General features: G+C 38.5%; 1 long non-coding RNA gene across 1 annotated transcript in view; it reads left to right on the forward strand.

Annotated features, from left to right (window-relative positions):
- Positions 1–28: 28 nt before the first annotated feature.
- Positions 29–27,460, forward strand: part of LOC137857132 (uncharacterized) — a 150,357-nt gene continuing 122,925 nt past the window's right edge. Inside the window, exon 1 of the long non-coding RNA XR_011096982.1 lies at positions 29–152. This is a non-coding gene — a long non-coding RNA (uncharacterized lncRNA). The remainder of the gene's footprint in view (positions 153–27,460) is intronic.

The raw sequence follows: 27,460 nt of genomic DNA on the forward strand, positions 1-27,460 counted from the left end.
GTATGACATCTAGTGGCAGCTGTAGCTTGTAAGACATTGGCAACAGTGTCAGCTTTGTTGGGCAACACCAGGAAGGTAAATTTTCAGTGGCAGTTTGCAGATTTGTGTTGGGCAAAGCAGTTAGCAGTCTCGCTTTCGTGATCTGACAAAAGGTAAACTTTATTTATTTATTTTTCCTAGGGAGAGTTGGAAGATGTTTTTATGAGTTGGAGCCCTTATTTCCCATGAGACTAAAGTCTATTACCTTGACTTTTAGTTGCTGAATGTCATAGTAGTTTGGCATTGTAGTGTCTAGGCTTAATCTGGATATTTATTTGTTCTGGTGGTGTAGTGCTTTACTGAAATGGTGAAAGGATTACAGTCCTGCAGTACAGGCTTAGTTTGTTGGATATACAGCCACAAGTTGGTCAGAAAGATTTCTGGAGAAATTTCTAGTAAATGTTCTTTGATGAAGTAGAAACTTTAAATGGACTTTCTGTTTTAGGGAGAGATGCCAATCCTTTAATTAAGAATAGCTGAATAATCAAGGGTACTACATTGTCATTGGGGATCTGCTAATACTCTGATGACCCAATTTTTGCTTTAGTAGGGAGTAGAAGCTAACTTCAAAAGGGATGTCCTTGTACTGATTTTCTTTTTTTAATTACATGGATTTTTCTGTCCAGATTCAAATTGTTAGATGTTGTAAAGCGCTTTCACATAGGAAAAAGTACTCAGATGGATTTTTTTTTATGTTTTTGTTTTCTTTAGTCTTACTGGTAGGAGTTGAAACTGTTGAGATCTTTAAAGTGTGTCCCTCATGATTATTGAATCAATTGCTCTACTGATCTGTAGATGAAAGTGTTTTATATGCTTAAACAACAGAACAATAGAGCTTCCAGTATTGCCCTCTGTGTTCTTTCCGTCCAGTCTTTTTTCTTACCTTCTACATTCACACAATAACTATCATAGAGTTTTGTTAAATGTATCACTATTATTGCACTATTGTTGTGTGTGTGTAATATAAACTATTGTAGAAGAAGAAAAACCCAACCCTACATTTGATTAGGACAAAAACTCGTTATATAAAGTCTTAATTTACATTTTGTTTTCCCAGTAGATTGTGCAAGCTGGCAGTAGCCCAGTCATTTTTGTAATGTAGTTATTCTATGCTTGGACAGCAAAACCCATAAATCTAGGCGAATCTAAATAAGATCATGAAAAGGTAGAGATATTAAGAAAAACTACAGTTATTTTCTGCGTAGTTTCTACTGCTTTCTGTCTAGCTGAGAGCTCACGGAAACAGCTTTTTCCAAGAGACTGAGTGCTAGATGGTTTGCACCACCACCCCTTTTGCCCAAGGAATCCCTCTGAATTAAATAAAGTTACAAGATAGTAAGATTAGTTCAAACACTAGGAGAATAGACATGTGAAATAGCAGATTAGATGCTGCTATGCTCAGTACTTTTGTATTTGCAGTTTTGTTTTCACTTGCAAATACCACGTGGTTACAGCACTTTTGAGATTTTCTTAGTTACCAAATGGCACAGTAGAGACGAAGAGGAGACTCCTGAGCTGTCTCACTTGTTCAATACCCAAATGAAAGGGGTAGTTGCTGAAACTGTGTTTGAAACCACAATTTACACTTTTGGTTGGACAGTGAACAGAAAATAATCAGTTATAATCTCATCTCTAAAAATGCTAAGGGAAGGAAAATATTTCAAAATCTTTCTTCAGACCACTGAATGCCTGCCACTAAAAGCCTTCAAGCCTTCAGGACGCTAACTTCTCAAGGGTATAATCTTAAGTGTGAAGGCTTCTTTCACAGTCAGTGGAAAATGAGGAAGCTGCTATCTTCAGCAAGGCCTTCAGGTTTCAACAGTATCAGCATGTACTATGCAGGAGATTCTAGTGATGACTGTAGTCCACACACTTTAATGTCTTGATTAGAGCAGTTTCTTGGCACAATCAGATAAAAATACCCGGACAACTGAGATTCTTACTCTGAAACAATGTTGAAAGGTCTCTTGAAATAAAGTCTTCAAAAAGAGATTAAACTTAACTTTTATTTGTTTATAAATGAGGTATAAACTTGTGAGTTAACGATCTCATTCACATTACACAAGTATTTTTTATGGTGCCTTCTTAGACTGAATCTTCATTAACTATTTAGTAGGTAACTTTTTTGAACCACATTGAATGTGTGTTCCTTTCATCTCCTCTGTTAGCAGTGACTTGTTCCTAATTTATTCAGAGCCTATTGACTGTGTATGCTATGTTGAAAATAATGTGGCACAGGCAGTTTTCCATTAAGTCATGGAATAACAAGTTGTGAGAGCTTCACTAAATGAAATGTAAAAAAGCAAGGTGGAAGCTACACAGCCAGGCTGCCTTTTGTAGTGTTTTGTAAGTGTTAAGTGAATTCCTTGGATACAGATATAGTATTCTTGTCATTATAATTTTTAATTGGTATGTTTTCATCAGCCCTTTCTCCTAGGTCATTCAAATGAAAAAGACTCTAAAGCAGGGAGTGACACTTTTTATTTTTGGTGACTTGATAACTAAGTTATTGTATTAGTATTAGAAAATCTAATGATCTTCATACAATAAGAGAGGAACAAGCCTAAATAAATGGCCTGCTCATATGAATTAGCTAAAAGGATTTGTAATCTATTTACATAAAGAAAGCATTTGAAAAGCTTTCTGGAAAAAGATACCCGTAGTAATATGCGTGATGCTAAAACCATATAATGAAAAGATGGTGATGTAAAGGGCAAAAGTAGTCACTGACAATAGTGGGAGATGTACTGGCCTCAAATCCTCTTGCAGAGATTGAAGCATGAAGCTGAATTCAGCTTTCTTGAGTTGCCGACCACATCAGGAGCATAAAAAACCTTAACTCTAGTGGCTCCTCCACCTTTGGACAAGGAGTCTAAAGAATATAGTAGCTACCTGTGATGTTAAGAGCCTACTTTCAACTGCTGCAGTCAGCAGCCTTGGTGTATGTCTGCTCAGACCACCTCTGGCAGTTCAGGAGCATTTATTCTCTTTCAAGATCTCTGTTTTAGACTCCCTGAGGGCATCCTGTTAACTACTAAGGGTAAGAGAAAGCACCTCTTTCATCTTGTCTCCATTTAAAATGTATGGAAGGGCCTTCAGCACGTAGCAAAATGTTATAAAGAGCTTCAAGTTATCAGCTTGTGTGGAGGAATTGGAAAGGAGAGGTAACTTGTCAAGTGAAGAGAGCTCTGAATACTAATCGTGATGGTGATATACAGCAGGTTTCTTTGGGCTGTTCTGGAAACACACTAAGAGGTCTACTTAGAGAAGAAGTGAAGAGGTCTAAATCCTATTGGATTTGGGAGGTCAAGGGTTTGTCAACAGCCAACCACAGCTTACTTGAGGTCGAAAGCCATGGGTACATTAAGTTGTGTGTCTGTGGCAAGGAAGCTTGAAGATACAAAATTGGTAGACGTAAGGTCTGCTTTCTGTTTTCAAAAAGTTCTGTTGTTTCTTCTCAGACCATGGATGCTATTATTGCTGTTTCCAATTGATATGTTTAGCTTCTGGCAAATTTGAAAAAAACACAACTAATTAGATACAACTTTAAGTGCATACCACCTGTTTTACACTCATGATCTTAGGTAGAATTTGAACGTTTCATGTGTCACTGAAGAAGACAGCTGGCAAAATGAAAATGAAATCTGAGTCTTTATGGTTGCTACAGTGTGCATCATGGCTGTGCTTCAAATATTGTTCCTAAATTGGTTAACCTGTAATTAAATCTGACCAAGTGTACCCTAAACCTGATTCCAATGTGGTTGTGGGTGTTATGCCACAGAAAGTCTTTTTAAAGCAACAGCACAGATTAGTATAGGATGTCTAGGCTTGTGATAATCTGTTGCTGTATATCAAGCCCTTTCATCATATTTCTTTTGCTGCTAGGAATTCCAGTAGTCTATCGAACCAAACAGAGCCAGTGTGCAATCATGCTGATCGACAATAAATGCAAATCATTGTTCCTGAAGTGTTGTCCAATTACTGGTTTTAACTATATGGTTAATGACCCATCTCAGCAAAGTCTCAGCCCTAATTGTAGCTACGTGTTGCAGCTGGAACCAATGTGAGAGCCTGTCTAACAGCTAAGGGCACTGCCTGGACTTGTCTGGTGTTTTGAAGTTGGACCGTGCTAAGTAACTACTCCTTGGTAACTACTTCTTGGTAAAACCAGGGTAGATCTTAATTTATACCTGAGGTCTTCATTGAAAATTTACCTGGGAGACTGTGCAAGAATACTGAAATCTTGCTAAGGCTGGCTTTTCTGTTTGGTAAAGCTGGCATTTATCATAAGAGAGGGCTCTGGTGAACTAGAGAAACTGGTTAAATGAGAAATCTGGTAAGAAACTTGGTCAAGTGTAAATCTGTGTGCTGACAGAAGGCACTGTTCAAAGCAGTCTTAAATCCCTTCCTGCCTAAAACATAGAAATGCGCCTTTGAGAAGTAGGTGGTCTTTGAATGTGTCTTGAACAACTTGATAACTGTGAAAGATCTTTAATTTTCCAGCAGCTTTATCAGCCCTAGTTTCTACTGAAAATTAGCTAACAGTATCCTCCAAGTCCTTGACCCGCATTATCTTTCTGTTTTTGATAACACTTGGTTTATCTGTGTCTTAAGCCTAATCTCCTAAAGCAGGAAAACTGGCAGGGCTGTGTGTTAGCTTTTGCTCATTGAGAGTGTCTTTCTCCTGGAAAAGTATGCAGGCATTTAACTCCTCCAAGCACTGGATCAACCAAAAACTGAATGGGGAATCTGGAAATCTGTTCCTAAATCTATGCTGCTACTTTCTGCTGGCTCCTCTATGAGACTAATAATGGTACTGGAATGCATCCAATGCTGTGAGGCCCAGCACTCTCCATGCAGATCAGGATTAAGAATGTGTTGCAACAATGAGTTCCAGGTGTTAAAGCCATGTGGCAAAGTCCTTGGAGCTCTAACTATGCATGCATGTGTGGTCGAAGACTGCGTGCATTTCAATGTAGAAAATGATTTTTTTTTTTCTTCTTCAGAGTAGCAGGACACATGGATACCTGAAGACAGCTGTATACTTGAATTTTGAGTGGCAAGTTGCACCTTGGATGTAGCTACTATGTAAACCTTAACACTTGGTATGCCTTTTATCCTCCTTATAGCAATCTGTCTTCATAACTCTTCTGAGCAGTTGTGCATTCAGGGGTCTCACCTACAGAGGCTTTTGATATCTCATTTTCCCATGAGCTACATGTTCTCTTTTACGATCAACATGTGAAAACAAGCCTTTTTTTCTCATTATCTGCTTTGGATACTAACAGAAAGAACAACTGTCACAGGACTTTTGTAACTAAGAGAACAGGCTAGAACATCACATTAAGCCTCTAGAATCAGGTTGTTGAGGAAATACTTGTCCCTCTTGCACCACCTTGTCCCTTCCTGTCTGCTCCCTCCTCCTCCCCAATCTTCTTTGCTTTTCTGTTTTAAAAGTTTTCTGAGAGTTTTATCCTAGCTGAAATCTTCAAACAAGATTTAAACACCCCCTGCCCCTTAAATTGTCAGCTGTGTTGACTTTTTTTAGAATCCATTGTGGATGTTTCCTCTCACAGCATTTTTGTGGCACAACATTTAGACACTATGGAGTTCATTTCTCTAATAATCTGTTCATACAACCGTATTATAAAATGTATCCCAGACTGAGAAAGCAAACTCAGAGAGAAAAATGGAGAAACCTTAGAGCACTAATTGACTGGGTAATGGATTATCTCCTTTAAGAGGAAGCAAACTACTGGCATTTGCTTTATTAAAAAAGCTGTTGTTCGGAGATGTTGATATCCTCTGCAAAAACAGGCAGCCTCTTTGTCCTGCAAACTGATGAACACATTCAGGGAGCAGTTCCTGCTTGTTTTTGTTCAGGTTATACTTGATCCCATGTGGACTGTGCTCTGAAAAAGCCCTTTGGCTCCTACAGTCAATCAAATCTAGCTTCAACACTAACCTAAGCTAGAAAAGATTATTGAATCTACTCATCTATAGCATGAGCTTGTTCATGGTGCACTCCTCTGTTACAATCCCTCTCATTCTGCACACCTTTAAAAGAATATGAGTTTGGAGCTGATGTCTTGTAATTACAGAAGAAAAAAGGGCAAATTTTTCTTTCCAAAAAGTTTTGACTCCATTAGCCACTATATTGTGATATCCACCTAAGATGGTCTCTTTCTGTGTGTGTGTTTGGGTGTGATACTACTTCATCCACTCTTTGTTTTCAGAGAACAGTGAACATATTAACAGGGATATGTATAAGGTTCTGGTAAAAATGATAAAATTCTCCTGAGCTGTGGCTTTTTTGCCATTAAAAATTTATCTGTTTCTATTGTAAAAACTAATGATAAAATATGAACTTCCAGACAGGTTGATTCAAGTCACCAGAGAGGTAAAGCTTGGATCTCAGTTGTTTTTGCATGCTGAATCCACTATTACTGCATCTTCCTAACAAAGTTTTGTGAACCTAGGTGAGTTCAGCTCTCACTCTGCATGCCCCTGACTGTAGTGCATCTCCCCTTTGGAATTTGCTAGTGAAATACCAGTTAGTTTCTGGTAATGAGCACAGGTTTTTATTTCAAATAATATTGGCTCAAGTTTACATTGGAAACTTTCAGCAGTTTATCTAGACAATCCTTGGCATTTGGTTCATTCAGGAGGGCATTGTGCTTTCCAGAAACTCCCAAATCCTGCATGGTTTACCCAGAGAGGTGTCAGGAAGATGCTCTAATTCCTTTTCACCTTGGGCACAAAATGATGTGGAGGCAGTTGGATGCGAATGTAAATGAGCACATAAATTCAACTAGTTTTACTGGGAATAGGCTTTGACAGCAGTGTTTTTGAATATTCTTCTTATCAGGTGAGTTGTTTATATGCACAAATTCTATTCATCATCAAATCTTAAGTGTGATGGCTCTGAAATACATTCCTTCCTTCCTGTAGAAAATGACTACAAATTTTAACACATTAAAACAATTCCTAGAAGTGTGCTATTTTAAACGTGCTTTTTAAATGTGCAAGTGAATCCAGTGACATCTAGACACCTACTTAGTGTTCTTTGAAGCTCCCTTTAACTTAGGGGTACATGGAATCACAAACACCCAGAGAACAGAATGCTTCAAAACATTTCACTGTTTCATAAGAAGATACTTTGCTGGCAAACAGTGTTCCCTGTGATATATTCTCCTGGCCAAATACTTGGAATACACTCCAGAGACCAACTCCTATTACAAAAGCAATATATGCACCTTACACTTGTATTGTGACTCCTGTGGCAGATTTATAGGTACCAGCCAGTTGTGTGTACTCATAACTTTTGGGAACTTTGGGATGAAATCAGACCTTTGGATTCTTGGAGCCTTCCAAAATTCTGGAATGCTCTTAAAGATGATTAGGAAGAGGACAAATAAAATGACTAGGTGGCATCACATAATATAGGGAAATAATATTATTTGTCAGCTAAAGTGTAGAACAGCAAGTGGTAGATGCTGTTAATGACCACAGAAACAAAACCAACTTGATGAAATACTCTGTAACTTTGTGTTAAGGAAATGTACTGCACTGAAAATCTTTGATTATATAATGAAGAGACTATTATCCTGCTGCATGTTAGAAATATACCGCATGTGCTTTGTGCAAATTGCCTCCAGCTTGGTGGTGCAGACGAGGCAGGCGGGAAGGAGGATTTTGCCTCTGTCACTGCAGATACTCCCTGAATCAAGGGAAGGATGGTGTGTGAGAACAGACCAGGAAAAATTGTCAGCACGAGATGGCAATTGCTCCCATATAATCTTCCTTGAGGAATCTCTGGTATGATTGCATGGTCTTTATGCTTGACAGGACAAAAAGAAAGATGCTCATCAGGTGCTCTTGCCATCTTATTGGTGCTGCCTTGGAGAAAGTAGTAAAATCAAAACAAATTGGTAGAAAAGTAAACTTCCTTTCCTAATGTAGTGGTCTCATATTTTACATTACTTCTCAGACCTACAGAAATTTATCTATTTATTTATTGAGAATGGACTAAATTTTTTGAAAAGGTACAGTTTAGAGTCTGACCATTGCAGTTGGGGATGTACCTTACCTGGTGTCACTGAACTCACTGAAAATGGAGTGAATGTACACAGAGTTTGCTCATCTGTCTGTAGTTTGCTCTTAGGCCATAAACATCCTTGTGGCCTAACCAGTTTGGTTTGGCTAGGTGCTAGTAATAGGTTTTGTGACAATAATTTAGCCTTATCAGGCCTCAAGCTGTAAACTTACTTTAGTGTTTTCTTTTTTCTTTTTCTTTTTTTTTTTTTTTTTCTTCCTTTTAAATGTATTTTTCTGTTTAAAACAAACAAACACAAAACTTTTGATTTAACTGCAGTTTGCTTGTTAATTAGGTGACTACTGCCTTCATTGTAGTAGTAAAATTACCCAGTATGTTTGTTGCCTACAAAGTGGTTTCAGTGAGCTGGCTCACAAGCTTTAGTTACGCAGGGATTGCTTAAATTTATTAGTCATTTTCCATGCATAGAATAATGTCTTGAACTGCCTCGTAGTGTAGTGCTGGAGATGTGTGAAATCTTCAAATGCCTCTTAGATCCTAGAAATATCCTGTTGTACCTGCATAGGCTTTGCAGCTAAAAAAAATAAATAAAAAAATAGGGTAGTTTCAAATAACAGAGCAGTTCTGGAGAGAGTTTTTTGAGGAAGCCTGTGGCCTTCAACAGAAAATGGATTAAAAAAATTGTTTTCCAGAACACACCAGCATAAACACATTTTGTTTCTTTATTTTTAATTAAACTTTTACAGTTGTACACTAGCATACCCAGTGGTCATGAAACATTTTTTGAATGTAAGGGGATATTAAATTAGCTCTACAGAAATTCTATCCACTTTTTTGTTTTCAACATACTGATTTCATCTTTCAGAGGAGTTGAATTTTCTGCAGTGTGGGCGAATGTCCAGGTTTGCTATACTATGCTCCAGGCAAGGATCCTGAACTAAAATCCCATCCACTGGTACTAGTTAAAATAATCCTAAAATCACTTGAACTGGTGCTGGAAGTCAGCTTGGACTCTCCCTTTTGCTATCTGTCAGGGATAAGGTAAAATATGTGTTATCACTCATACCTACAAATCCTCCAGGACCACTACTGCCATGTTCCTGAAGACCTCTTCTCAGTCTATTATGCAAGAGTTTAACTTGCTGAAACTCTTTAGTGCTGATAAACCGAAGAGTTGCAATTACTGTGTTCAAATATAGCCTACTTCTCTCAAGCTCACCAGCCTCAACTCCTTTCCTGCCCGGGCTTAGTTTGTTGGATATTTAACATTTTTATTACTGCTCAGTAACCATAAAGGGTTTTCAGTGATATGACATATAAATAGATAGCTTTGCTTGACTCCCAGCTCTTATTCCAAATTTTAGGCTGTGACTTAAAATATTCAGATAAGTTCTGAAACTGCACTTATAATAGCGACACTGAGCCCTAACCGTGGCTCTGCCATATAAGCTGTTCTGTGAAGTTTTCAGCCTAGAGCTTTAGTGAGTGAAGCAGACCTGTTTATTAACTAATCCTATGATAAACTGCAATACAGACAGGAAATATTCATGGATGGATTCACAGAAAATTTTAATGTAAATGCAATATTTTGGAACTTCCCTTATAAATATGCATTTAGAGCTAGGACCATCTTGTTATAATGAAAAACAGTAAATTATTTCTATCCTTATCAGTATTTCAGCCTTCAACTAAGCCCCTGTAAAACTTTTTTTTTTTTTTTTTTTTTGTCTTCAGGTTGACTTATGCCAGACAGATTTCTGACCATTTTAGTAGCCTGAACTGATTCCCTTACATGGAGAATGTAGGAAAGTCCCTTTTTCCTTAGATGATGGTAATAAAACAACACTACCAGAGAAGACTAATTCTAGAGTAGTTGCCTGTGTGCAAGTTCCCACAGGAAAAAAGGGCATCAATTTTCCCCATGGTCTGATCAAAGAATACCATCTAATAGATTATGTCTTAAGGTTACTATATTGACAGAACTGTTTTAATATTGTTCTTTTAACTCTTTTTTCTCTTCCTCTGTTTTCTTCTTTGTATCATTAGTAATGGGAGAGTGTTTCTAGTGAACAAAGAACACAGATTCAGAAATTTCTGAAGTATGCTGTTGAATTGGGGCTACAATGTTTGGATTGGGAGCCGATTGGGGCTCCCAAGGGTGGGAGATTGCTCAGTGATAGGCCCAGAGCTAGAGGAGTTGTTTTGTAAAGTAGATCAGTGTTGTAAGAGATGGCATATCTTTGTTAATTAATTTACAAATGATGTATGCTAGAATGAATTGCATTCTGGTAATAGGAAGGATTTTAATTCTCCAATTCATTGTGCTAGCCAAAAGGAAATTGTGTGTTTTGTCTGGCACTAGATAAGGACACATTCATGAAGAATTAAATAAAAGATTAATCTTGTTCTTGGAAGTGTTCTGTAACATTTATAAATATTATATAAAATTTTATTTCAATAACCTAATTTTAGATATAATGGTGTGGTGTATCAAGTTAAATAATGAAAGTGATGCATTGTTGTTCCATCAGTTTTCAGTGAATATGAACGGAGTGTTACACAGCTTCTTAAAGAACAAGCCCTGTGCTATGTTCTTGATGCAACTTGGATGTTTTTGTTTTGACTGACTGCTCTTCAGGAGGTTTCTGGACAGCCATCTATGGGCTGACTCAGAAAAAGGAAGGCTTCCAGACAGTGAGGTCAGACTTGGCACCTTCCTCTACTTCAGCTTCTTCGTGGATGTTATGTTGTCCACCTTAGGTTTTTAAATTAATGCTTTCTCATCCACCTCAACAAAAGAGACCAGTTGGCCCTGCTTATCTGCATGACTGATAATTTTATTTAATTTTATTTTTTCAGTTCCAATACCTTCTCCTGTTATGGAAAATGATTTTTTTTCATTCTTAATTTCTCTTCTTCTATTAGAATTAACCCTCTCAACATTTTTGACATGATTGCATTGGGTATAATTTCATTATATCCAATGTCTGTTTTGCCATTTTGAGATGGAAGATGGAATTCTATATTTATTTCACTTACATAAATATGCAAAGCATAAGTGGTTTATTTATAGCTTAGTAACCTTCAGGACAGTTATAGATTTTGTCTTCTGCCAAGATGGAAGATGGTTGCACTTAACTATGCAAAGTGTTGTTAGCATTTTTGTGAGCAGTAAGTAGCAAGGGGGAAGTGGAAAGAGCAGAAATAATCTTGTTGTGCAGGTTAAACTTCAAAATAGCTTGTAAGGTAGCTGGCACAAGTTGAGAGAAACCTCTTGAATTGCACTGAAGAAAGGGAAGATGGAAGTTTTCTCTGTGCTGTTTATATATACTCACCTTTTGAAACTATCTGTATTTTATTATTATTATTATTTTTTAAATTTATTTTCATGATAACCTCTCTTTGTAAGAGTGAGTTAGATTACTAAGAAAGCAAAAACTGAAATTTGCAGCCTCCTAGATAACAAGCTTGATCTGTGACCTCCATTGGCTAGCTGGGAATTTCTAAATGAAGTAAAGGGAGAAATTGTAAGGGAATTTTGCTTCATTGACACTTTTACTGAAATATTTAGGTTTCTCTGTAGAAAACTCAAAAAATAAATTTTTAATTGAACAACCTAATTTCTCAGCTGGAGTCCAGCTCCTGAGAAAGACAGGGGAATCAATGGAGTTTGCTCATCCAAATCTTTTTGACTACAGCAATTGTGGCACAGCTCTTCATGGAAAGGCAAGGGGCAAGGAACTTAATCACTGACAACAGGTAATTCATCAGGACTGCAAAAGCCTGTGGAAAACCTCAGCTTCAGGTTCAAGGAAAGAATAAAAACCCAAACTCACTTCCCTATCACCAGTGGAAAAGGCACTTTGGTGTAATTCAAAGATTTTGTTGCTATGGTGTCAACAGATAGGAAAGCCAGACTGATGTTCCTGCTTGTGCCAGATTGGATTGCAATTTAACACTAAAATGGGATGGTCTGTCTATAAATTTGTGGCTATTTACGATCTTCCCATAAGAAAAGCAGGGAAAAGTGATCCATAAATCATGCAGTTACAAATGTCTTCTGTTTTCCCGGTTGGTTTTAGGAGCAGAAAAGGTGTATTTGTTTCTTCATTTCCCCTCACTTATGCTTAAAATACAGCTTTGGTTTTATCTTTGCTAAACAGAAACGACCTTTCTGCTAGCAACCAGGCTGATAATGCGCAGGCTTTTGGCAACGGCTGTGCAGGCTGTCAGGCGCGGGTAGGTCCATCCTTTCCAACTAGAAATGTAATTGCACGCTTGCGTGGCACCATGCACAAGTGAGCACGTAGGTCTACGTGCTCTGCCTGGCGCAGCACTGAGGACTTTGTGCTGCTGCCAGGGAGCTCAGGGCTGGGCTTTCTGGGCTGTTAGGCAGGGCGGGTATTTGCCTCCCTTTCCAGATGCCCTCCCCATTTTCCAGTAAGATGATTCTTCTCCATGCACTTAGTAGCATGTGATTCCTCACACCTTTTACATCAATTTGTGTTGAGAAGAACCAGTATTATTGTGGCATAGTGTTATTATACTGCTTAATTTAGAAAGCAGAGCTGTGCATTTTATGGAACCTAAGTAAGCAAGACCTTGAGTGAAGCAGTGAAAAATGTAATACAATCAATATTCATTTGTTTACATTTACTCTATACTCTAGTGATGCTGAGCTGTGGTAGGTTCAGTCAGATGTGCTAGAAGAGATGGAGAGAGTACAACACCTTTCCACCTTCTGCCGTAAGCACTTTGAGCGTCTGGAGCCAGGAAACCCCACACTGCTGGATAGTGCTAGGTAGAGGAGAGCTGCTCAGAGACTTTTTAAGCCAACGCCAAGGATGTTTTCAGCTAAACATGTTCCACAAAAGTGTTTGCTTTAACTTGCAAACTTCATTTATGATTTTTGAAGAAGATTGCCAGATATTTTTTTTTTTTTAATTCTTCAGGAAGTTTTCAGGTACTGGTGGGAGGAAAAAGGAAAACATTTCCATCTAAAACTCCTATTAAGAGAAGTACTCTAAATTTTGTATGCAGTTTCCATGCTGGCATTTTAATATATTTTTCTGGCCAGCAGCAGTGTTTAATCTCAGTAGAAGACTGTAACTAGAGTTTGCTGTGTTTTTTCTTGTGTGCAATAAATCCTTTTGTTTTGGCAATGTCCTTGCCTCTTTTGCAAGTGGTGAATCCATTTACTTATAGGCAGCCCCACACAGGGTTGTGTGTACTGAAATTGTGCCCTAAGGCTTTTAGTAAATTAATTCAGTTTGAGTTATGTGTGGTTTTAGGAGTGCTTCAACAGCCAAAAATCAAATCCATGCAGAAAAGGACAAAAGGAACATACAAGCTTATTTCTTTAGGGGATGAAGAGCTGCTCTCATGACAATTATAAAGGTAATTGCACCAATCAGTGCAGAACTGCAAAAGTTTGTGTGAGACCTGACAAAGGCATTTGTGACAGAGGTGGAGCAGGAGGGAACATGAGTGACCACAGGATGTGCAGTCTGCTGTCCTTCACATACATTGGAGGAGTTGATGAAAACTGATATGGGGGAACAAGGGCAGCACCTCTGAGAGAAGGGAAAATCCTGCTGACTTGGAGGATGTAGTACTTGCCATGAATCTCTTGCAAGGCCCATGCAGTGTGTCTGTCACTAAAGCATAATCCAGGGCAGGAGTGCTGAATTCAAAGCTGCTTAAATCACCTGTGTTATTCTCTGTAGCATGAAAACCTGTGGCTTGGCATGAGGGGACGCAGGCACACTTCAGGGCTGGAGGAAGCCAAGCCCAGTGCAGCCTGTTCACGATGACTCTTGGGGATGCATCCTGACATGGACATGCCAGCTCTGACCTACGCCTGCATGTTGTACTGAGGAGCAGTCACAACTGTGTCAGGGTAACAGCAAAACACCAGGGGCAAGCTGCAGTCCTGTACAAGAGCGTGTCCTCTGGACTTATCTTCTACAGGACTCAGTTTCCCTGCTGCTCACACAGACTCTCAGAACATCCTGTGTGAGGTCAGGCCATCAGAAGCAGTCCATAACTCCTCAGGCTTTTATCTGGTCTGTGAAATAGTAAACAGCTCTGCTACAGTGCAGAAGAAATGCGGTGTGGTTGCTGAAAGCTAACCTCATGTTGAGTAACACAGGCTTTGATCAGGTTTTTGGGGAGTGCTGCCTGTAGATCTTTTTATATAGAAAGAAACATTTGACATCCCTAGAAGGGAACTGGTAAAATATCAATAAAAATCTAGTGGCAGTGACATGCAAAATCGGTCTGCACCATCGGTGGGGAGGTCATCTTTTCAGAGGTGTGATTTGCCTTTTGCTCTTTAGAAATCCAGTCACAGACAATACAGGATATATAAAAGTCTGTAGCAAACTGGGTTATCTTGAGTATTGTTGCCCAGAAGTTTCTTGGATTTCTGTGACATTGCAGTGTTTTTCTTCTAAATTAGTCCCCTGTGGAATCTGGTGATTTTTTTTTTTTTTTTTTTTTTTTTTTTTTTTAATCAGTGTTCCATGTTGCTTGGTTTACTGTTAGTTTATATAAAAATTTTAGACACTTTTGCAACTTGGAAATACAGCCTTGTATTATAAACAGAAGTGCAATGAAGCAGAAGCAATTCAGTGAGGCACTGTGAGGGTTTCAACTTACAACAGATGTTAAAAGAACTTGTCAGTGCAAGAATGTTTAATAAGCTAATAAGTTCCTAGTAGTTCTCGTATGACCTTCTCAGGAACAAGTGAGTTCTGATTTCTGCAGCTTCTGCAAAAAAATTTGCAATTCTGCAAAAGCTTCCTAGGAGAAACTCAGAGAGGTAACAGACATAATGGGCTTGTTACTGAGAACAGGACTGGAGGCAGAGGTGTTCTAAAACCAGGCAGGGAGGTGTCCATTCTCCAGCCTGGCTCCCCAAAAGCTGACGGCTTTGACTTGTAGTCAGTCTCCAGCCCACTTGGCTTTCTTTTTTTTTTTTTTTTTCCTCCCAGTTAGTGTTGTTAGCTCTGTGTGTGTGTGTGTATGTGTGTGTTGGTGGAAAAAACACAGGAGCTATGTGCAGCCAGATTTTTTTTCCCCAGTATGATGAATAGGAGAGTAAGTAAGTCTGTAAGATCATGCCTTAAATTCATAGCACACATTTAAATTGCCCAGGGGCCTATGAAAAATTTGAAAATCTCACTGAATGCATCAGAAACTGAGGAACTGGGGACTTGTTATTGCCCTAGTCTGGATTCCCTACAGTCTTCTTGCATCCCATTCTCTTTCTCTCCAGGCTTTGAGTGCCTGTATCTTTCAATCAAATTTCTTTTACTTGGGGAGGAAATAGTTTTTAAATAAATCCTTGTACAGACATGAAAGGGGGAAAAAGCTTGATGACCTCTAACCCTGCATATTTCTAAGTTACACAATGAGGCCCATGATGAAAAATATGTGCAAAGCCAGATAAGTTTACAGTAAATGAAATTGCACAAAATCAGAATGTGAACAAAAAGCAACAGAACTTCTGAAATTGAATCTCATCTGTGATAGTATTTGGCATTTAAGGAACAAATACTCTAGGAAAGTTTTGTTTTATTACTTTACCTCCGGATTTTTCTTTCAGTCTTGTTGCTTCTCTATCTCTGGAAAGATTGGTAAATGCATGACTTGGAATACTTCATTCTTATGACATGATGACTGAACTGTCAAATAGCTAGCTGCATTCTGGCAAGTCATGTCATTCTGATTTCCTTTCAGGGAAGAACTAGGAAGAACTTTGCAAGGTTGAACAAGCATAGGATATACTAATTAGTATCATCCTCTTCTCAGATCTCCTTCAAATTGGTTTAGAGTGTCTTCCGAAGCTTGATAACTGAAAGTCTGGGAGTAGAACTAAATTTAACATTTTATTGTTCAAACAGGGTATTCTGAGTTTGTATTGGATTGAACTGATATTTTCAGAACCCACTCAGATTGCACATGTACTTTTCTTTTTCCTTACACACAGTGCTGCTAAAACAATTAAATCTGCTTTTCTGGAAGAAATAGTGCTTGTCAATAATCTCATCTGAAATAAACTAAAGGTTAGACTGATGTTGTATTTCTTCCATTAGCCCAGGGCCAGGCACTGAAAACTCTTGATCTTTTGTGTTCTCAAGACCTAATGGTTGGATGGAAGAAGACAAGTGTGTCCTGTGTGTCACCGGTAAAAGGAGCTGTAATTTAACATCTGGCAAGTTTTTGACTTGCAGTTTAATGCATAAAACATCCACTATTGCTCTTGAACTGATGAATAGACATTTATATCTGTTTTGCTAATGATTGCAATAAAGAGGAAACCATAAACATTTGTTAAGTGAGTTCGAAGTATTTTGCTAAAAGAAACTATAAATATCTTGAAAAACCTTAGGTAGTTAATCCCAGATTTGCACTTAGGTACAATGAAACCCAGACTGAGAGCAGAGACTCATCAGCAGAAGCAGGAGCAGGCTGTGGAGCTGTGGCTGTGAGTGGTGCACTGGGCAGCTCCATTGGCACTTCAACTGTGTTGAACCATCTGAACCTACAGTGTCCCTTAGCAAAGGTCTGTGGTCCTAAATCAAATTGCTAAGAAATAAACGTGGCTAACACAATTTGAGCAGATAATGCTCAGGCGGTGTCACATGGCATATTCTGGAAAAAGGCTAACTTACTCTGCCTGCCCTTCAAGGTCTCTCAGAGTTGCAAGATTGTGTAACAAGAGTCTTGTGGCTGAACTAATAAATCCCATTGGGAATGCATTAGGTGAAAGGACAAAACTGATAATGTGATAATCTGATTTGAAGCTAAAGAAGTTCTGCATTTTGAATATCACTCCTAATACAGAGAGCTCTGTTTATGTAATCTGCTTTTGGTTTCATTTGTCATCAGCATAACTACTAATGTAGAAGGAGTAGAAATACCCACATTTCTAAGAATATAAATACATATTTTTTACCATGTCAGACTATACAGATGTGATCTTGAAGTGTCATGAAGAGTAGTTGCAGACCCAAGTTCTGCTTTCCTTCTCCACAGCTATGATTTCACTGCATTTATGTCATGGATTTGTTTCAAGAAAACGTTGCCTCTCGTAACCTTCGGCCCTTTCAATTCAAACCGTTCTTTGGTCTATGGTTCCTTGACTGTATGATTCAACCATAAGTAGCTAAAAAGGCCTTACTGGCAAAGAGGTTGAAAAGCTGGCAGCTGAAACAATGATTGATTGGGTTAAAATTGTTACACCAATCTTCTATCTTATAAAAGCAACAAACCTGGTGATACCAAACACAAACAACTTTTTAACATGAGTTGCAGCTCCAGAAGTCTGTATTTGGTTAACGCAGGGTTCTGAACATTGATCTTGTAGTCCTTGAACTGAGAAAATAAAGGGTCGTACTAGCTAACCTTACAAAATACTTAACAATTTTTTCTGTGAGTTAGTGTAGCAGTTGTGCTCCCATTACTTGGTGCTGGCAGAAGAAGGTCGGTGCTACTACTGCAGTGGAAACAGCACGTCTGTTGCTAGCTTTCATATGCTGATGGACTAATGATGGCTAATGATGAGTTTGTTACTAGAGCAACTGACAGAGGATGCAGCAGTGTTTGTTTATCTTCCCACACTTACACTCATTCATGCCAAGCCTAAAAAGCTTTCATATAAATCTAGTGTAGGAGTTCCAGTTTTTTGTTGCTGTTTTGTTTCAGGTAAAAGAGTGTTAAAGTCAGCATAGGTACATGCTGTCCTTTGCCTGCTTAAATTACATGTGTCACCCCTTAGGAATCGTATGTTCAGGCCTTTCAGAAACTGCAGCTGTACAGTCAGAGGACTTTGCTCTAGAGGTGTAAGGATGTGTGGGTCACCGAGCCAGAAGGAATAACACAGGAAAGGAGAAAATTTAATATTCAGCTGCAGAATTCAGAACATCAGAGAGAAATTTTCAGGTTAGCTATTGAGGGTTATCTATTGACTGATAGGAAAAAAGCTGAAGATGTGAGGAAAGACATTTTGCTTCCTTTTGATTCCTTCTGTACTCTGAGAAAACAGGATTCTGTGTGTTCCTTGTAAACAAAGATACCAGGCTCCGTTACGAATGTCTTCTCTTAAGTGAAATCAACCTTTATATCTCTGGCCAGCCTTTCAGATCAAACAGGGGTTACAATAATTCTGGATATTTACTTAGAAAAGCTCCCTTCTTTACAGCTGTACTACTACTTTAGTGTGTCCCCATGTTATTCTGGAAGGCATAAACAGAAACAATTAGGGACTTCTAGCAGGTCTATTACTTCATTCTCTAAACATGAAATGAACAGTGATACTCAACCTGACAAACCTAAACAAATATTCTCCAGAAGTCAAGTCAACTGCATTATGAAATACTGCGATAAATGTATTATCTCAGTGGAAAATATGAATAATGGTCCCAGTCTGCAGCTATATTAAAAGCAAAAATGGATTAGGACAAAGGCAGATCAGCTACCATCAACAGAAAATGTAACCAGGAACCTGTTTATGTTTAGTTCAAATAGGAATTTGCAGTCATTACCTGGAAAAGTTAAAAATCAATGAATCACAGAAAAAAAGGATTTTTATGCCATAGTGAATGAGATAGCTATGTGAAGGAGGCTGTAGGATGACAGAAAAAATATATAAAGGAAGGAGAAAAGCAAATGTCACAGAGAACAAGAAAATCAACACATACAAATTACACTGCAACAACAGATTGAATGGCTAAGTGTATTGACTATGTGTTGAAAGATGAAAGCCCTGAAAGCAGATGGAAAACTGGCTGGCAGTACCGGTACCAGTTTGTATGACTTTTGTCCTCAGGTATCCATTGCCATATGCAGATACAACATTTTATGTCTGCTAGAAATCACAAAACCGGGGGATTATGTGGGTGGTTTTCAAGAGTTGTCAAATAATATTTTTCATGTTTAGACCTTCCGACAGCCTTTCAAAGAAATGCAATAGTCCTTGCCACTGCTGTTGCTCTGAGGAAGACTTCCTTTTCTGAAGAATGGTTTAGGCTAGATGTGTTTAGAAAGAAAAAATATTACAGCAGTATCATGGGGCCTCCTAAATAAGCTCATCCATTTACTTCTGCTAGTTTTCAAATGTCCCACCATGTAGCAGGCTTTTTAAAGGAAATTATAAATACAGAATAAACCTTGAGCTGAAAATTCAGTTTAAAAAAATATACATTTTTTTTCTACATCCGCACATCATCAGATGATCAAAATATCAGCTCAGTGCTTCTTTAGGCTTATATTTAATGCACTTGCTTTTCCTGTTGCTTTATAAAACTGCAGTTAATGGCTCTGTCATGTTGCCATTCTCCCTCCAGATATCTGAAAATCCTTGACCGAGAAAGCAAGAGGTACTCCATAAAGCTGCGTGTGCCCAACGTGAGCCAGCCAGTATTCATGATTACCTGTCCTGTCACAGCACCTGTGTAGGAACACGTTGTTCCAACAGGGCAAGCACAGGGCTGAAGGTGGGCAGCCCAGGTTTCTGTTTTGAAACCTGCGACCCCAGACCTGTGAGCCTGGGCTTCCAGTGCCTCAGGATATGCCGCTGTGGTGTGCCAAATGGGTTCTGTCCAGCTGCAGGGTTTGAGCATGGGAAATTGCTGTCCTTGCTGCAGGCTCTATTATTTGTTACTGAAACACATGAGAGAAGTCATCTGTTTGGCTAATAGAAGAAACAAGCTTGAATTGCTCTTTATCTATTTGCCACACTCTTTCCTATGATGGTACAGTGACAGTGCTTCGATACTGCTGCAGTTTGCACTACAAGATGTTCAAATTAAGGGCTCTGTCTCCTGTCTTTTCCATGTGTTGTTTCATGTACTTGTCCTGGAGATGCTGGCATACTTAACACTTTAGGCTTCTGGCATACTTTTCTAATATTATATCTTTACAAAATGTTTACCTGCTTGGTCTGCATAATGGCAGCTAGAAAGGCTGAAATGTCACTTCCTAGCAAATTGCAGGAGTGGTGGTTTTCGGCAATTTTGTGTGTGACACACACACATTTATTTTCCTGGGATGAGGGTGGAATTATAATCAATTTTTGTTTCTTTTTCAGTAACATGAAGAACGGGCCCAAGTTGGTTGTGTTGAGTGCAAGTATTTGAAATTGCCGGAACTGAACACCGGGCTGTAGAATTTCTCTCTTGAATATAAGTAGTTCAGTACAGAGCATGGTGGTAGGAAATGAACAGTGAAATAAGTGAGCAGGAGTCATAATGGCAGATGAAGGTAGGATGATGGCAAATGGATGAAAGTGCACCAAATGATGCCTCATGAAAGCAGTCAAACAGGAATAGAAGAAGTAAGGGGCTGTCTAGAAACCTGGATTTTGTCTGAGTTCACCATGGTCACCTAGGCCACGGTGACCCTCCTCACCCACGTCCTGCTCCCCAGAGGACTCTGCAGAGGCCATGTGCTTCTTGGGGGCAGCCCCAGGGCAAGGGCACAGGATAAAAGCCTGTAGATAAAAGGTTTCTGGACAGGAAATGTTCCCTGTTCCAGAAGAAATCAGAGGCACTCCTAAGAAATACAGAGAAGCTCTGTTCTCTTCTATCCAGCTCAGTCACTAGAAGAAGCCCCTGCTGCAGTCCTGAATTCCTCTAATTTTCCTCTAGCACTGTGTTTCTTGTTCCCTGGTTGGTAGTTGTTGTTTGAAACTTTTGTTTACTGCCTGCTATGTTCTCAGTCTCTGCAGAGTTCAAAAAACATCTATGTGCTTTTTAATCACTTAGAACAACTTCATTGACTGATTATGTGAGCTGAACTGTATGGTTTTCTTAAAGAAAAGAAATTTCACTTTGTAAAAGTGAATTATGTTGTTTATCTGTTCATTCAGTTTATGAAATGGACTGGAGAGATACGTATATTTTTAGATCAGTCAGACAGTAAAATTGAACTTGTGGGTAACCCTCTCATATAACATAAGAAAAGAAGTAATTGGACTGAATAAATCAATCTGCAGCAAACAGCTGCCCCAAGCTGTCATTTACAGATATTTAGAAGCTTAGAAAAACAACAAAGAAGTTAATCTAGTTTAAAGAAAACAAAATAACACCTACATAAATCCCATTGGGAGACCAGGGCTCGCAATCTTTAGACATCACAAGCTTTCTTAACATTCCTGATGTGCTGAGATATATGAAGCGTGATTTCCAGGAGGTCTGTGTTTAGAAAATGTGCCTGAAGGTAGAATCTTATGCACATCAGAAATCCATTTTTTATGGAAGTAACTTCAGTCTAGCTGCATTCTTGGGTTGCATAGTAACTAATTAACATCTGAGTTGTATTTTAATCTATGAAATGTTAGCATTTGCTTTGTATTTTATAGGAGAATTTATCTTAAAGCTGTTTCATGCCCTTGCCCTCACAGATGCTAAGGATAAAACACTTGGTATGTTGGCATCAAAGCTGTGTGGGAGGAAATATCATCCCACCTCAGCCTTTCAAAGATGCAATTTGCTGCCATTCAGCTGCTGGCTGGAGCACAATTGCATTTTTAATATGGTCCTTTGCTTATTTCTTTGGTGCAGTCTCCGTCTGCAGAAGGGATTGATGGTGCTCCTCATCTTGAACTTAATCACTCATCTACCGCTCATCTGGTTTAGGGTATTTACATCACAGTGCTTGAGTTAGGTAACTGGAGGCAGGGAACATTTTGGTCTTTCTGTGCTTTGGTTCTCTGATGGTTCTCAGAACTGAGATGGGCAAAATGGGAAAAGGACGGGTGCTTCTGGGGGAAGAGGCAGTCTCATACTGGAAGTTGCGTTGTTCACTTCTGGCAACTAAGACAGGTGCCAAGGCAGAACAGGCTCGTGTCTGTCAGTGCCTCAGCTGGGAAATCTGGACCTGCGTGACCCCCTCCACAGCCTCGGCAAAATCTCATGTAAAAGACAAACACTCCATGAGCTATGAAAGACTGCCTCTCAACAAATCATTTTATCACAATATAAAATGCATTTGAACAGTTGCTGTAAATATTATAAATGGGTGCAGACAGCAAACCTCAAATCCTGACCTTTATGATCTGTGAGCAACCTGGTTTGGCACCATCTCTTGAGAGCAGTGGTAATGTTTGAATCTAAAAGTGACCGTGTCTGGTGAATTGAGGCCAATTGTGAAGCTGCAGCCTAAACTCTTCTCGCAATCTTTTCAACTCCCCCCAGAAGGTAACCAACCAGCTGACCAGAACCAGAAGTCATTCTTGTTCTCTGACCCTGTAATTTCTTTTTAATTGAAATAAATGTTTTGTTTATAATAATTTTTTACACTGCATACAATTTCAATTATAATAATAACTCTGCTTTTAATTTTCATGCTCTGATTACTTCTGTGGATATCAAATACAAGAAAATGCCATTTCTTTTTTTTTTCTGCAGCAGGTAGCTGATAGGGCTTTCAACTGCCTTTTAACAATACCAACTAAACACAAAATATTTCAGAGGTTTCTGTTAAAAAATCAGTCATTACATGTCTACATCCTTCTTCTGAGATCAATAACTTCTCAGTACTTTTTCATTCATATGGCTCACCATGATTTGCTATTCAGATAACTGGAGTGTACCTGCTGTAAGTGAAAGCAAATATTAACACTAGTGCGGTAGTTTTCTTTTAAAATAGCAAACAGAGACTCGAACTCCCTTTTGTCTGTGACCTTTTCCATAGCCTTAAATAGAATCCAACTCTTCCACTGAGTAATCAGCATGAAGAAATAATGAGGCATACATGAAAAAGTTAATATAATAAAGAAAAAGACTTCTTATCGTAGCAACTGGCAGTGATACCATACAAAAACCAGAGGTCTCTTGGAGATGTGTTTGTTTCTGTGAACTTGTTGTTGTGTGCTTACACAGGGCATTTGCTGCCAGTCAAGTTAAGTGACCCGAAGAACATAGCATTAATGAAGACTTAATTGCATATAATTAGCTATCCTGTAATACATTATTATTATTATTGCTTTTACAAAAGGGAAGTTGTATACAGGGATATCAAAAAATTAAATCCACCACAATTTCCTTCAACAGGTGTTGTGGGAACACCCTGCCCTGCTGAGCTCCCCTCCCACCCCAAATATTACTGTGATTCTTTTACAGCCGTAGTCCATTGTAAGGACATTTCTTCCTGGCTGGGAAGAACCAGTGTAAATCCTTCAAAGGAAGACAGGAGAGCAAAACTAGTGGAGGAAACACAAAGTTACGAATAAAGTGCTGTGCTGGGAGAACATGTAGGAGATGGCTCCTTTTCTGTACGTAGGAAAATACACCCCTCTACTTATACAAGAGGCTAAGCTTGTTGAGATGGCCTGCTGTCGCTGCAGAGGCAGCTTTCACAGAGCACAATCCATTCATCATTCCTTGTGCCTTGTTTTCCTATTTTGAGAGTCTTTTAGGCTGTCTGGGGCAGGTCATATGTTCCTGCACAGAAAGGGCCAATTTTCACTTTTCTCACTAAGGTTGATAACAACTGCCTTCACAGGGCTTCCTGCCGATAAGCAGAGGAATGCGACTTGTGCCAAAGGGAGTAATGAGAATGTGATTGAACCCAGGGGAGATGCATTTAAATCTAGGTTTGAATCTAAGCAAAATGACTCAAATTCCTGCTGCTATCTTTAACATGAAAACTTCTTTTGTCAGAGTGCTTTCAAAAGTCATCAAAGCAAACATTATTCCAGGTTTATTTTGATGTGTTTCCATAGTTAATTCCAAAATAAGTAAGAAGACTAATTACTTTGATTTTTTTTTTTTTTTTTTTTTAAATTTGATTTCATTCTCTGAAAAGTTATACTTTGCCAGATCTTGTCACTTCATTTTTGACTGGCTTTATCCCTTCCTACTTTTTCATAGTAATATAAGACATTGTAAGTTCCATATAGCCAAAGTATTTATCATCAGTAAACAAAAGAAAGAAAATGCTTTTGATAATGAGATTGATGTATTCAGTAACTCTTTCTTTATTCTGTTTTCTTTTAACTTGCAGAACTTATTTATTGTGTTTCTTTATCTCTCTTTCTTGCAATGAATGGTCTTAAAAGATTTTTTATCTTCTTATTGTTTATTTTCATAGGAAATTTTGATCAAAATCTCGTACCTGTTATCCGAGAGAGCCAGTGGGAGATATGCAGGGCTTATTTTGCCTCAGGCTACTTAATGTACACGGCACGTCATAACACATTCTATTAACCTCAGTTTGGAGTATATCATTCTTCTGTAAATATGAATCTATATGTCTGAAATCACTTAAAAAAATGAGAATACTTTAGCTTCAGCAGCTTGAGGTTTGCCTGGATTATCTGTGACAGAGACTTCAGAAGCTGAATTGCGCTAACCATAGGATCTATATCTATCTTCATGCATGAGCACATTTTAGTTTATCAGTTTGTTTTTTTTTTTTAAAAAAAAAAAAAAGAGAGAGGGAGAAGTGCTGTGGAAAACCATTTATTAACACACATTTATTGTGATTCATCATTTGCAGTAAACTCAGATTATTAAGGGCCACTTATGGATGGCGGAGTACAGTTCTCACATTTCTGAGAGCCTTACTTCCTTTAGAGGGATGGCATTTTGCACTGTGGAGATGCACAGGAGTTGTCTGGGAATATAGTTTGCTTTGTGTGACTGGGATAAATGTAGAAACAGTGCTGCCACATGCAAAAGAGACATCTTTTTTTCCTCTCCAAAACACATAGTTTGCTCAAACGTGGCAGATTATATAGTACATTTTGTCATAAACATACTACTGTAAACCAGAGGACCATGTGGATAGCTTTCTTTCTTCAAAACTAGCATTCGTTCAACTAAAGGGAAGAAAGCATTCAAGTTACATGTTGCACTACCTTTTCAGTCCCAGTTTCTTCTCAGAACGGAGGAATGGTTTTAATTGAAAACTTGCATATGCTATTCCAAGGCACATGGCACAGGAAATTTCTGTCCAGACTCCTAAAGGTCAGGCAGCTTATCTGCAATGGAGGCAGGACCTTTGGTTGGAAGTCCTGAGGCAAGTTTTGCTAGAAGTTCCCATCTCTGCAATACCCAGATGGGAACACAGGAATGTAAGTGTGTGGTGTCTGCTAAGGTGTTCTGTGTCTTTGAACTGTGACTCTGATGGGAATATTCCAAGTAAAATATAATTTTCTATTCAATCTGTGAATGCCATATTACCAACAAACTGCTTTAATTATGTATTCAGGGCTTCCTGGGACCTTTATAGCTGTCTTGATATGTTCCAGTAGAATATTATCAAGTGCTGCTAATTATCCTTTCTGCTATATTCCTCTTTGCTGTGAAGCAGAAATTTAATGTTAGTGTGCCACAGAAGACAACTTTCTTTTGATGTCTGTTTTAGGATTTTCAGTTGTGAGTTGAATGTGTATGCCAAATTACTTATTATTTTACTCCTGTGATTCCTAAAAAGGTCAATGACAGAGCAAGACATAACAGAGTTAGTTGGGGATAAGAAAATGCTTCTTAAATGTAGAAATAAAAGGAAAATGTACTCCCATTAATATTTTTGCAGTTATATACTTGTTGCTATGAAAAGTGTTGTACTCACTAGCAAAGCCTCAAATGTGTACTCATCAGGAAGGGCAACAGGGATCATTTACTCTTGATTATTTTGTAGTGATTGGCAATGAAAATGCAAAGGAAATGGCTGGTATCCATTTCAGGAGGGAAGAAAAAAAAAAGGAAAGAGCAGAAAATATCAGGAAATATGGAAGGAAAACAGGAAATTAACAGAAGAGTCACCTAAAGAGGGATAACAGAAAGAATGAAAGAAAGGAAGCACAGCAGAAGGTTTTTGTGGGTTCGAGTGTTTGGGCGTGCTTTTGATGAAGGGCTAGAACTAAGAAAGCTAACAGTTGAAATCCCAGTGCACAGAAGAGATTCAGATCTTTGCAGCAGAAAGTTCCAGCCACTTATTTCAGTGCTACTTTGCCTTTTTCTTATCCAGCTCTTATTCTGTGAGAAGGCTTTGCCTCTTGTTCTATAGCATCTTTAAATTCTTTAAGAGACTTATGGAAAAAAATAATAAAGGATGGAAAAGAGAGGAATAAAGAGACTTTCTTAACAATATAGGAGAAAATACCAGCAGAACCCGGGAAGGATCTGTGCACAGACACAGTCACTTCATTGTACTTATATATAATCCTGGAAGCTGAGCAGGGATGTAGCAAAACTTACCAGTGACGCAAAGTTTTCAAAGTAGTCAGGCAAAAGGTAACTGGCTAAAGTCTGAGAGGTTTTGCATTAGCATCACTCTCTGTGCATGGGTGAGGAGCTTTCAATTATCTATTACTACCCAGCAAAGATCTTGGCATTGCTATTGTTTGCCCTATTAAACGATTCACTTCAAGGCTTTGTGATAACAAAATAATAATAATTAGTACTGCAGAATAGTAGGAGAGAAACAAACAGAAAATCACAGGTTATCATTATGTCATTTTCTAAAAGTGGATCTCATCCATCACCCAGTTTGAGTCCCCTAAGGAGAACCATTCAGACAGTGTAGAGGTCTTCAATGAAGAAGAGAGAAGGCAAATACCAGAAGGGAAGATAAAGTTCTGAATGCTGTGAAGGTGAATAAACAGTAATCACCTACTGCTTGTCAGAGTACACGCACTATCCAGCAGCAAGTTGAGCAAAAGCAACGTAGAATTTTTACATTCAATGTCTTAGTAACAGTTTCCATAGGACACCAGAAATGAAGAGAGGTGAGGACAATAATGCAAATTAACATTGGAAAGATTTCTCAAATGCCATTAAACACTGTATTTCTTGGTCATCTGTAGCTTTCTGCACTGTCACCAAAATCCTTTTATGGAGGGAGGGTTTTGATCTTTGCAGTAATATAGCAACTTTATGTGTGTGTGTGTTTTTTTTTTTTTTTTTTTTTTTTTTTCTTAATAAGAATAATCTTTTTCTGTGCTGGTTCTCTGCATATACTCTCCATTAGTGCTGTGAAGACTGGTGACCACCCAACAGAACGTACTCAGGATTTTGCTTTTTTAGTGAAATTCACAGCGCAAACTTGAAATAACTTCTTAAAAAGTCTTAAGTAGTAAAAGCTGTTGTCAAGCTGAAAAAGAAATAGAATTGGAGGCAATGCATTTCTTTAGCTTTCACAGAGGAGAAAAGGACATGAAAAATAATCAATAATATGTAAACTTCTTTAGTGTTTTATTTTTCTTCAGCAAAAGCCAAATAGTGGCTCTTATAATGTGTGAATATGCTCAATCACTTATCCTCTGGGTTGTGTGCTGTGTGTGCCACCTGATGCAAAGAGAAACAAGCTGACGGAGCATTAGGTAGCATGGAGAAGCTTCTCTTGGGTCAG

Source organism: Anas acuta, chromosome 5 (assembly GCF_963932015.1).
Source record: "Anas acuta chromosome 5, bAnaAcu1.1, whole genome shotgun sequence".
Lineage (NCBI taxonomy): Eukaryota > Metazoa > Chordata > Aves > Anseriformes > Anatidae > Anas > Anas acuta.